The sequence below is a fragment of the Symsagittifera roscoffensis genome, chromosome 5 (genome assembly GCF_963678635.1).
Source record: "Symsagittifera roscoffensis chromosome 5, txSymRosc1.1, whole genome shotgun sequence".
In the NCBI taxonomy this organism is placed as follows: domain Eukaryota; kingdom Metazoa; phylum Xenacoelomorpha; order Acoela; family Convolutidae; genus Symsagittifera; species Symsagittifera roscoffensis.
This window is the reverse complement of record NC_087066.1, coordinates 61,688,731-61,702,927: the sequence shown is the minus strand read 5'-3', so window position 1 is coordinate 61,702,927 and position 14,197 is coordinate 61,688,731.

The window sequence follows — 14,197 nt, the reverse complement described above, 5'->3', positions numbered from 1 at the left end:
ATTGTCCGTATTACTAAAATCATTATTACCAACTATTATTACAATATATTTAAACCAAACGGCTTCTGGATAGATAGATTGAAGGTGTTGAGCGCATCGTCCTGATCTACTGTATACAGCTATATGATATTTATTGAAGAGATCGAAGTCTTTTGTAGCATTATATGCTTATTTCATATTAGAATCACCAACAAACAGAATTTTGTCATCCAAAAAATCACTATAATTCACAGTTATAATATAAAACATATAGTGCAGCATGCTAAAAGTTTCATTCTCTTTCTGTTATTTTGGGGATAGTAGGTTAGGTGGGAAGTTAAGTTTTCTGACACTCCTAATTTCACTCTAAAAGTCAATTAACAATTCAATAGGTGAAGTTTATAACACAAGACGAGCTAATAAGACCGATCAATTGAAGGATTCAAAGTAAGACACATAAGTATTAAAAACAAGACGATTGCGTAGGACAACGTGAAAAAACGAGCAAGACGCAAGGAAGCAATGATGCAGCGATAGTGGATGAAAATCGAATAATTCTTTATGGTGTACAGCTTGAGTGTTATCTTTCTGGGACTGAGTTTCTAAAAACGATATTGAATGGTGCTCATAATGTTCTAATTTGAGTTTGGAGGAAACAAAAAAAATTGAATCATTGGAGCATAAAATACGTTTAATTTCACAAAAATTTGGAGTTAAAGGGTCAGCATTTTCCAAGGATAAAATTACAACATCGTCTACTGAGTGTCGAGTACCTTGAATAAAAACACTTCGAGATTCAAAGACCTCATTTTTTGGGAAAACTTCAGGGTAAAAACAATTGATTCAACTGATGACTAACAGCTATAGTCTTACATATATTTTTAAAATTATTGGCGTTATCGGCTATATGTTTTATAACAATATGCTTTCTTTCGTATTTCAGGACACTTAGATACAAAAAGGGTCCTGATGATTTGAGAATGCGAGGATAATGGATCAATTTGTGCTGCTTGAAAATTATGGACGCTGCTGGATACATCTCCCTGAAGGCAGCCAAATTTTAGTTTAAACAATAACAGTTTCTTTTTTTAAGTTTCTTAGCTGAAAAGAAATTATTCAGACAAAACTTACGAATTAAAACGCCAAGATCTTGATAGTCGGCCTCTAAAAAGGCAGGACTCATTAGAAAAGACATAAGATACAAATAGTCCAACAAAAACAACCATGTATTATCCATAACCGGGGTAAAATCGCCAATTATCAGAGGCAGAAAACGGAATAGAGTAAACATTTGATCATACTTCTGCTTGAAATGCCCGGCACTTTTATTGTTAACCCGATCATAACTTATTTCTGAAGGCTTTCCGTCAATATCACGACCGTAACCAGAATGATAAATCCTTTAATTTAAATCATTAATTGTCAGGTAATCAGGAATTAAATCATTCAAGACAACTCTTAAAGTGTGCATAAGACCGCCTTGGAATATGTCATGATGTAAATCACCTGTGAAATTTTCGTAGAAGTTAAAAAATTTGTTTTTAATTCACAAACACACTTGGCGCCGTTACACTTCTGCTCGAAATTTTCAAACCATCTGGATGGGGTTCTCAACTCGTCAAAACATTCTTCGTGTCTCTCTATAAACATGGATTGAGGAATTACACACTTAGAGCAACAACTACCTGCAGAAAAATTTCGTTAAAACCCATAACTGCATTATATGCTAAATTGTCAGCCACAAAAGTCATGACATTGCCAGACAAAATAAATTCCTTTCCACTTCTGGTTAAAATTTTCATTCCTTATTCAAGTTGTTTGAGATCTTCACTTATGGTATTTAGAACTTCGCTAAAACCAAATACTACAATATCAAGATAGGCAACAAACGTAACAACATGCATCATGCGCATGTCAGATGAAATCCATGGGGGGAGAATGCTTAATGTCCAATGAAACTAGCCTAATTTATGAATGATTGTTCTTGTGCCAATGGGATTAACCGGCTCAACTTCATCAAAATAAAATTGCAGGTACACGTCAAAAATCTTATCAGAATTGGAATCAAAAACAGAAGCTTAAATATTAGGTAAACCTAATACGTCCACGTTAGAATTGACTTTAAAACGTCCTTCTGTTTGCATACAACCTAAAAGAATTCCGTCGTTACTTAGTTTATCTAAAAACTTACTATACAAAATGCATACATCTCGAATTTCATCATGTTCGAAAATGACATTTTTCAACACTTGAGAAATAGAGATGAACTGACCATTTTTTGGAATCTCACGATATACCGTCATACCTCCTATGGTTCTCGACTCACATGTATTGCCAAATTTTACATCGGTTGACATGACAAAGGATTTTTGATCTTTCAAAAACTTTAGAAGTTGATATTGGTAACTCCCAGAAAAAAAACAAAAATTTTCACAAGAATTTTTCAAATTGGTGTATATTTCACAATCATTTACGTTCGGTACCATTGAACCAATCTCTATCAGTGCTTTTAAAAAGTTATCAATCATGTCACTAGCTACATTATGAGCATTTTTCATAAAATCGAAACTTTGCTTCCAATTATTTGAAGAGCAGTACAAAGACTTGAAAAGCAGCTCACGACTAAAAGACCCATCACAGAAACGACTAAAATTTCCCAATAAATCAAAACTCATTTGATCAATTAGAATAGGATTGGCTGTACTTTTATCAAAAGATAGATCATTGCTTGAAAAATCGCATGCAGTTGGTTCATTTTCAGTTTCAGAACGATGTATTCTTACATGCTTTCTCAAAACACTACGAGAACCAAAAACTCGATAACAGAAAACAAAAGGCCAGTTTTTTGCATTTCCATGATATTTGCCAACTTGATGATCAAAATTTGCAACACTTACAGCACGGCTACTACAACCTTCAAACTTACAAGAGTGGTTTTCCCTTTTTTGAGTTAAAAACTTAGCTCTTGTCCAAATATAACTCTTTCGCTGCACAGCCGAACTACTTTGAGTTATCATACGTGTTCTGAAGCAATCCGTAGTTCCTGAGGCTGTTTCTGAAACTAGTTGAAAATTATTTGTTTCTTTTGATTCAACGATTTCATTGGTTTTGATGATATTGATTTCACTTCCATTCGAAACAGCACTGTTTTCAGGTTGAAAAATTGGCATGTTATTGCATATACCATTTAAATTTTTATTCATCAAAACTTCATCAGCTAAGTTACATCGGTTAAGAGCCAATTCTGTTTCATGCTGCAAAATATGTCTATTGAATGTGAAAAAACCCGTATAACTTCTCCCACATCCCTCCAAAGGACAGTCAAAAGTTACTTCTTTTTTGTGCAACATACTGAAATGCTGCATCAAGCTTACATTACTGAGTCTAACTGGTACATGGCATATGTTACAATCAAGGGTAAACAAGTCATCGTTGTATTAACTTTTTACTGCGGCAAACCTGTTTCTGGAAGACTTACGCAATCCAGATGCAATGTTTGAATCTAAATTGAGCGCAGAGTTAGTTTGCTGGGACACATTGTAAATTTCATCATTGTCCAAGAAACAAGTTGATATTTTGCTAATACAAGTTAATTGATCGCCTGCATTTTCTGTTATTTCAATCTTTTCTGTTACCTTGTGTGCATGGTTAATTTCAATGCTTAAGTTTTCGATTTCCGAACTTTCTAGATTGTTAAAAGCAACATTTACAGAACTTTGTTTTACTTCACACCCCACATTGGAAATTTCATCAGTGTCCGCGGAATTTGTTTGTATTTTGCTGATACATGTTATTTGATCACCTGCATTTTCTGTTTTTTCAGTATTTTCTGTTACCTCAGTTGCATGGTTACTTTCAATGCTTAAGTTTTCAACTTTTGATCTTTTTAGACTGTTAAAGGAAGCACCTACAGTACTTTGTTCTACTTGACACTCGTTGATTATAACAAGATTACATTCGTTGTTTTCCACATTAACATAGAAGCATTTACCAGATCGCGTTCTTTTCGGGGGTCTTGACGTTACCTTGCTTACCTGCTTTGAGGTGTGATACTTGTTGTGAAGACACATGCAAAATTCCATATTGGCTTCAAAAATAGACTTACCATGCTTAACCGTTATTTCAGATCCTTTTTCAATATTAACAAGAGTTCGCAGAAACACCACGCCCTTTTTGCCTTATTGAACTTCGTAACTACAATATGGCTCACACTCATGATTGACAAAAGGAATTAGTCCTTGCATTGAGTAAGAACAACCATCTTTAACGAAAATTGAGTAATTCAACTCGGGGTTTTCTGCAAAATGGCTAGGACAATTCGCAACGATTCCCTTTAAATGCGGTATCAAGGTATTTGACGGAAGCTCTACTTTCGCAACGGTTTTATATCCTACATAACCCCTTTTCGTATTCTTCGCAAAACCTAGTGTCAACTTCGAAAGAAATATAAATCAATACTCTCTGATACATATGATTCATGTATTGAAAAAGAGAAGACCCTTCATCAACCGGAGTTCTCTCCGCTTCAGTAATGGCCCGATGACTTCGTTTCCCATCTTGATCGATCAACGTTTCTAACAAAATCCATTCAGCACTTGAAACTGCGGAGTACTCTGCACACAAATCTCAACATTGATTTTTTGTTCCATTCCTTCAACATTGAAAAAAAACAAGATAATTCCGAAAATAACTAAGACATCGCATTCCAATTAATTTATTATGAAGACAATCCATGCATCTGGCAATACTGATGAACAATCTTCCGGACAGATTATCGAGGTACACAGTCAATTTTCTCACTAAATTTGTTGATGAAAATGCATCCCATTTATGTCTTAGTTTCTACTGAATTGTCATGTTATTGTTCCGACTTTCGATACGAAAGTAACGGAATGTTTGTGCTCGGGGTGGGTTTTTTCTTCTTCAGATAAATTTCGACTTTTTAACTAGCCATTTTTGACAAATTTTTTTTAGATCATTCGAAAGCCATTGTTGTTCTGAGTTTAAATTTGACAAGATATTTCACCTGTGATAATTTTTCGTAAAGTTATGAGGGTTTAAAGATTGCCATTTTGGCCATTTTGACCAATTTGGGACAATTAAAGCGCGATATAATTCGCGCTTTTAACGCGTAAGAGGAGATTTAATCCGTCTTCGAAATCGTTCCAAATTGGTTGATAGAAGCTTCTTTGTCTTAATTAATTTATTACAATGAGCAAAATCTATTGTTTTGTACTTATATGGCGTGTGGGGCGATGATTTTCATCGAAAAATTTTCAAATTTTAGAAAAAAAATTTCAATTTTATTTTGTTTCATTTAATTCTTTTATGTTGTTTATGTTATTACTGCTCCATAAACGTTAAAAGGAAGTCGGATCTTTCAGGGTTTCGCCCTGATACGAGCAGTCTTGTTTTTTTTTAATTGAGCTTACAGCAACAATTTTTTTATGCTGCTTGAATGTACAGAGTCTGGGCAGTTTGAATGATCTTTGTGGAAAAACCTACCCGGAACGAAACATACATATATATATACATACATACATACATACATACATACATACATACATACATACATACATACATACATACATACATACATACATACGTACATGCATACATACATACATACCTACATACATACATACATACATACATACATACATACATACATACATACATACATACATACATACATACATACATACATACATACATACATACATACATACATACTTACATACATACATACATACATACATAAATACATACATACTTACATACATACATACATACATACATACATACATACATACATACATACATACATACATACATACAAAAATACATACATACAATTATACTTAGACAAAACTTTACCACTTATATGGTTGAACTGAAATTTTGTTTGGTGGACTACGAGATCCAATGTTTATCTTGAAATATCCTATTCCTTTTTAGTTAAATGCATTCCTAAATTTTTTTAGTAAAATTAAGGTTAAGTTAAGGTAAATTACCTTAATTCAGTTAAGGTAAATTTTACCCTAACAAGTTTTTAAGGTAAAGTTAAGATAATGTTAGGGTAAATTTTACCTTAATTTTTTTTTACCTTAACTCATATAGGGTAATTTTACCTTAACATTTTTTTGAGTGTAAGGTCTTGTGAACTGATTTCTGATTTTTAAACCGCCAAATGTAAAATTTGTTTGATAACTAATCCTGTTTGAACTCACAATATGTTTGAATAAAAATCAATTTAACTCAACAAAGTCTTTTTAAAGTTCCGGTCACATTTAAAAAAAACTAGGGAGAGGAACTAGATGAAAGCTAAGAACACGTCTAAACTCCTACAAATGTCGTCAAAAAATGAAACATATTTAATTGAAAACAAAGTAAGTTTTAATGTGAGAAAAGTAAATAGTTATGTTCTAAAATTTTTTCTAAATTTTTGCCGATAATAATTTGATTTTAATTGAGAAGAAAGCGCTTGGTGAAGCTTTAAAAAGTACTTTAATGGTTTTTATCGTGATATTCAAAATCTTAAAATCTCGCAAAATTAAGTCCAGAACAGAGCGCAATTGAAAATTTTCCAAGTAAAAATATTGAACTCAGGTAAAATTATTTTTTCAGCTGTATTCATGAGCCAATATTTTCATATGTGTAATAAAATTTTCCGTTGAAACTTATCATTTTGGTCGCTGAAAATGGCCTGATTTAGAGAAACGATTACAAGGCTTCGGTGTGTTATTTTTGCACAGCTCATTTTCGTGCTTATAAGTACAAGGATTTCGTGCATATGGTTAATGCATGGACTCTCAAAAACCTGTAGCTGTATTCGTGGCCAAAATTCTGCGGTGGCGAAATTCTGCGGTCAAAACTACAATGTCGCTAGTAAAAAACCCAAATGGTAGTAAAATACACGCATTAAGAATAGATACAAGTTGAGAACACAATTTGAAAACACAGTTTTTGATAAAAAAAAACCTTTTTTTTAATGCAGATATGGGTCAATGAAAAACTGCGAAGCATGTAAAACGAGCTATTTATGCTTACATACTTGCGCTGATCCAAACTCCGCTGATTCCTGAGAGCCCAAGTTAATTTATCAGACCTTTTAACTCTTTTTTTTAAATTACAATATTGTACCATCGCTGGGGTATACTTAACCCCTAACCATCGATGACTACCACTATCAGATTAAATCTTTTTGCGACCATGAAATTGCTGATTATAAATTTTGAAAAACTAGATTATATAAAATCATTTTATACATTTCTTATGTAGAACGTATTAGGACGCTGACATGGAAATTCCTGTTTTTTTTTGATATTTTTGGTTATTGTTATTGTTATCTAAGCAGGTTAGTTATTTTAAAATAATTTACATACCTTTGTAGTTTGCATTTGAACTTGGGAAATGAGTGCAACAAAAATTATCACGTAGTAAATAAAGTCAGCGTGAATCATTTTTTTCTCAAATTTGTTATCTACAAACACATAGAACATTCTTGCTGATCAGAACGACAATAATTCAAAGTGACGTTTCTGTTTCTTCGTCTATCATAATTTTTTTCTGTTGTTTTTTACAAGGTTTAAAAAACAAGCGCAGAAACAATAACTTGTCGGAGTTGTCGCGGATCTGATTGTCTCTGGAAAATAAATTTGAAACTCGTTTTAAGCGTTGCTCACAAAAGAGTTAGCGTGATGGAACAAAGAGTCGCGTCAGATTTTTAATCCAATAATCTACATAGTTCTTTTCTACTTAGATGTATTGACAGTTATAATTATTTTCGCTGATAACAACAATTCAAAGGTTTTAGGGTGGGCAGACTTTATTGAACAGTCGGACGGGCTTGGTAACACATAGTCTATCTATCGCATCGTGTATTTGAACTCGTGTTTCAACAACATCAGAAGCTTTTAGGGCTGCTATGTTATAATGCTATACACTATACAATTGTTCCGACTTTCGAAGAAAGTGACCGAATCTTTGTGCTCTGGTTGGTTTTTCTCCAGGCAAAATTCTACTTCTTTTTAACAAGCATTTTTTGACAGAATTTTTTTTACAATTCGAAAGGTACTATTGTCCAGAGCACAAATTGAAAAAGACCTGTGATCATTTTCCGTAAAGTTGAAAATTTAAATTCCTAATTTTTTTTTAAAGTTTCATCAATTTTTTCTAAAGCCAAAACTATTCCATGGACTTTAAAGTGCAGTCGGAATAAATAAAACGGAGACATGTTTTATCAGATTTTAATGGGCTTTACTTTTAAATCAAACCACCCAACTTTTTAAATGCTAGTACAATCTTCTTTATTTTTCATGCTTCACTTTTTAAAGTGGAAGCAGATCTAAACTAGAATTTAATATTGGATATTATTCTGATAATTTATCTTTATAAAAAATTGAATGATGGAACCAGATCTAAATTAGAATTCATTATTGGATATTATTCTGATATTTTATCTTGATAAAATATTGAAAACTAACCAATCATATTCCATCAAACTAACAACACACTTATTTGTAAGTGCTGAAACTGCTTGTAGTTTCAGCACCAGAGAGGTTTGAATTTAACTTAGAATATGGTTGCCTTCTCCAAAGAGACCGACTCGTATAAGCCAGTATACACTAGATCTATTAAGACTAGGATATATAAGAGTAAGATTAAGATTGGTATTAGACTAAGAAGTTGCACGAATCTATCCGGCCGAAAATAAGATAGCGTGACGAGCAGACGGTATACCTTATCGGATATTACTCCAAATAGGTCTTAACTCAAAAGGGTGGCAAGATCCATACGGCTCTTTAATAACAAATTAATCTAGTAGTTTGCAGGTGCAATTGAGAAATGAGAAGGCGGGCGGAGATAACTCGGCGTTGCAAAACGGACAAAATGGTGTGCGGCCAGTAAGAAGGAAACCGCGAAATCAGACCAGTCAGTAAGCAGAAAACACTCAAATTTGATTAGCTGGAAAAGGCTATCAAGTAAAACTTTGAAATATTTTTTCAAACCTGCTGAAATTTTGGACAACCTTATGAAAACAAACGACGCTGCTTAGAACTGACTGAAGATTTTTATTGTAGTCTTGGATCGTAAAAATAGCCTTAGACATAGAAACTGGTAATTTTGTCTGCCTACAGATCTGTCTGTTTAAGTCGTTGTCTACTAATTGCAATGACGTAACCGGACGAAAAGGAGCGATAAAGCCCTCACTTATTGCAAGACTATTAAAAGACGCTGAACTTTAAATTTTTCGTAAGGTAAAGAATCTGAATCGATTGAAAAAATCCAATAACTTATTGATTCTCTTGAAAATTGCAACGAAAAAAAAATGAAACGAAAAAGCAAAGGAAAGGGAGTAAAGGGCAAAAGTACCCAAGTGAAAATGTCCTCAGCATGAAAAAGAGCAAAAGTTCTCATGAAAAAAAGCGAAGGTGAAGTTGAAGTTAAAATAGTAAAAGGTCTAAAAAAGTTAAAACAGGTCCAGTCTACGATATTCATTTTACTGACGGAGATACCGACTTGAATCCCCAGTGCTATTTCAATTTCCATTTCTATCCGTATGTCTCCTTCTTGACGACCTCAAGATGAAACTGAGATGCAAAAAAAAGAGTACTTTCAAATGGTGAAACAGCAGTGCATACATTAATACGCGCCCTCGTCCACTTTTTTAGTAGCACAGAAATTTTCGCAGGATTTTCAACCCGGGAGCAGATCACGCATTGATCATAACCCTCCTAAACCCTCCACTGCCTTTATGTGCTAATGAAGAAGAGGGGTGTGGCTCGTGTGAAGTTATCCCGCGGATCTGAGTGACAACCTACCCCCTCCACCCCCCCCCCCCCTTAGAGCAGCTACTAAAGAATTTCCACGATTCTAAATAAAATAATAAGTTAGCACTAAAGCTTTCTGTCGAAAATTCTATTTTTGCTGCATTCTGATTGGTCGAAAGAATGCAGCAAAAATTACTTACCAATTTCTCCTCCCCCTTCTTGAAAGGGGAGAGGATTGTTTAGTAGATACGATCTCTGCAACTCAACTGAACTTTCAAAATAATCGATTAATTGAATTTTATCGTCAGTCTCTATAAATTCATAAATAATATGAAATTATAATCAACTAAAAATAGATTAGTTTTTTAAAATTAATAAAAAGTTGAGCAAAATATAAAGAACCTGTTACGTTCGTAAGTTAAAAAATCTGCTTAGAATACAAAATTATTTTGAGTTCGATTCTTTTTAAAAAAACGCCACACAAAAAAACTTTAAAAAGGGACTGCAATGAGGAAAAAAGGGCAAAGGTCCCCATACAAAAAAGTCCACATGTAAAAAAATGCAGGTTTCCAAGAAAAAAGAGGCACATGTGAGAGAAAAAGTAAAGTAGTACAAAGCATGAAAAAGTTAGGACAGGTCCCATTTATGACAGTTTACTGACGAAGAGACATAATAAAATCATTAGTGCTCAAAATTTGCAACACTTACAGCACGGCTACTACAACCTTCAAACTTACAAGAGTGGTTTTCCTTTTTTTGAGTTAAAAACTTAGCTCTTGTCCAAATATAACTCTTTCGCTGCACATCCGAACTACTTTGAGTTATCATACGTGTTCTGAAGCAATCCGTAGTTCCTGAGGCTGTTTCTGAAACTAGTTGAAAATTATTTGTTTCTTTTGATTCAACGATTTCATTGGTTTTGATGATATTGATTTCACTTCCATTCGAAACAGCACTGTTTTCAGGTTGAAAAAACGGCATGTTATTGCATATACCATTTAAATTTTTATTCATCAAAACTTCATCAGCTAAGTTACATCGGTTAAGAGCCAATTCTGTTTCATGCTGCAAAATATGTCTATTGAATGTGAAAAAACCCGTATAACTTCTCCCACATCCCTCCAAAGGACAGTCAAAAGTTACTTCTTTTTTGTGCAACATACTGAAATGCTGCATCAAGCTTACATTACTGAGTCTAACTGGTACATGGCATATGTTACAATCAAGGGTAAACAAGTCATCGTTGTATTAACTTTTTACTGCGGCAAACCTGTTTCTGGAAGACTTACGCAATCCAGATGCAATGTTTGAATCTAAATTGAGCGCAGAGTTAGTTTGCTGGGACACATTGTAAATTTCATCATTGTCCAAGAAACAAGTTGATATTTTGCTAATACAAGTTAATTGATCGCCTGCATTTTCTGTTATTTCAATCTTTTCTGTTACCTCGTGTGCATGGTTATTTTCAATGCTTAAGTTTTCGATTTCCGAACTTTCTAGATTGTTAAAAGCAACATTTACAGAACTTTGTTTTACTTCACACCCCACATTGGAAATTTCATCAGTGTCCGCGGAATTTGTTTGTATTTTGCTGATACATGTTGTTTGATCACCTGCATTTTCTGTTTTTTCAGTATTTTCTGTTACCTCAGTTGCATGGTTATTTTCAATGCTTAAGTTTTCAACTTTTGATCTTTTTAGACTGTTAAAGGAAGCACCTACAGTACTTTGTTCTACTTGACACTCGTTGATTATAACAAGATTACATTCGTTGTTTTCCACATTAACATAGAAGCATTTGCCAGATCGCGTTCTTTTCGGGGGTCTTGACGTTACCTTGCTTACCTGCTTTGAGGTGTGATACTTGTTGTGAAGACACATGCAAAATTCCATATTGGCTTCAAAAATAGACTTACCATGCTTAACCGTTATTTCAGATCCTTTTTCAATATTAACAAGAGTTCGCAGAAACACCACGCCCTTTTTGCCTTATTGAACTTCGTAACTACAATATGGCTCACACTCATGATTGACAAAAGGAATTAGTCCTTGCATTGAGTAAGAACAACCATCTTTAACGAAAATTGAGTAATTCAACTCGGGGTTTTCTGCAAAATGGCTAGGACAATTCGCAACGATTCCCTTTAAATGCGGTATCAAGGTATTTGACGGAAGCTCTACTTTCGCAACGGTTTTATATCCTACATAACCCCTTTTCGTATTCTTCGCAAAACCTAGTGTCAACTTCGAAAGAAATATAAATCAATACTCTCTGATACATATGATTCATGTATTGAAAAAGAGAAGACCCTTCATCAACCGGAGTTCTCTCCGCTTCAGTAATGGCCCGATGACTTCGTTTCCCATCTTGATCGATCAACGTTTCTAACAAAATCCATTCAGCACTTGAAACTGCGGAGTACTCTGCACACAAATCTCAACATTGATTTTTTGTTCCATTCCTTCAACATTGAAAAAAAACAAGATAATTCCGAAAATAACTAAGACATCGCATTCCAATTAATTTATTATGAAGACAATCCATGCATCTGGCAATACTGATGAACAATCTTCCGGACAGATTATCGAGGTACATAGTCAATTTTCTCACTAAATTTGTTGATGAAAATGCATCCCATTTATGTCTTAGTTTCTACTGAATTGTCATGTTATTGTTCCGACTTTCGATACGAAAGTAACGGAATGTTTGTGCTCGGGGTGGGTTTTTTCTTCTTCAGATAAATTTCGACTTTTTAACTAGCCATTTTTGACAAATTTTTTTAGATCATTCGAAAGCCATTGTTGTTCTGAGTTTAAATTTGACAAGATATTTCACCTGTGATCATTTTTCGTAAAGTTATGAGGGTTTAAAGATTGCCATTTTGGCCATTTTGACCAATTTGGGACAATTAAAGCGCGATATAATTCGCGCTTTTAACGCGTAAGAGGAGATTTAATCCGTCTTCGAAATCGTTCCAAATTGGTTGATAGAAGCTTCTTTGTCTTAATTGATTTATTACAATGAGCAAAATCTATTGTTTTGTACTTATATGGCGTGTGGGGCGATGATTTTCATCGAAAAATTTTCAAATTTTAGAAAAAAAAATTTCAATTTTATTTTGTTTCATTTAATTCTTTTATGTTGTTTATGTTATTACTGCTCCATAAACGTTAAAAGGAAGTCGGATCTTTCAGGGTTTCGCCCTGATACGAGCAGTCTTGTTTTTTTTTAATTGAGCTTACAGCAACAATTTTTTTATGCTGCTTGAATGTACAGAGTCTGGGCAGTTTGAATGATCTTTGTGGAAAAACCTACCCGGAACGAAACATACATATATATACATACATACATACATACATACATACATACATACATACATACATACATACATACATACATACATACATACATACGTACATGCATACATACATACATACATACATACATACGTACATACATACATACATACATACATACATACATACATACATACATACATACATACATACTTACATACATACATACATACATACATAAATACATACATACTTACATACATACATACATACATACATACATACATACATACATACATACATACAAAAATACATACATACAATTATACTTAGACAAAACTTTACCACTTATATGGTTGAACTGAAACTTTGATTGGTGGACTACGAGATCCAATGTTTATCTTGAAATATCCTATTCCTGTTTAGTTAAATGCATTCCTAAATTTTTTTAGTAAAATTAAGGTTAAGTTAAGGTAAATTACCTTAATTCAGTTAAGGTAAATTTTACCCTAACAAGTTTTTAAGGTAAAGTTAAGATAATGTTAGGGTAAATTTTACCTTAATTTTTTTTACCTTAACTCATTTAGGGTAATTTTACCTTAACATTTTTTTGAGTGTAAGGTCTTGTGAACTGATTTCTGATTTTTAAACCGCCAAATGTAAAATTTGTTTGATAACTAATCCTGTTTGAACTCACAATATGTTTGAATAAAAATCAATTTAACTCAACAAAGTCTTTTTAAAGTTCCGGTCACATTTAAAAAAAACTAGGGAGAGGAACTAGATGAAAGCTAAGAACACGTCTAAACTCCTACAAATGTCGTCAAAAAATGAAACATATTTAATTGAAAACAAAGTAAGTTTTAATGTGAGAAAAGTAAATAGTTATGTTCTAAAATTTTTTCTAAATTTTTGCCGATAATAATTTGATTTTAATTGAGAAGAAAGCGCTTGGTGAAGCTTTAAAAAGTACTTTAATGGTTTTTATCGTGATATTCAAAATCTTAAAATCTCGCAAAATTAAGTCCAGAACAGAGCGCAATTGAAAATTTTCCAAGTAAAAATATTGAACTCAGGTAAAATTATTTTTTCAGCTGTATTCATGAGCCAATATTTTCATATGTGTAATAAAATTTTCCGTTGAAACT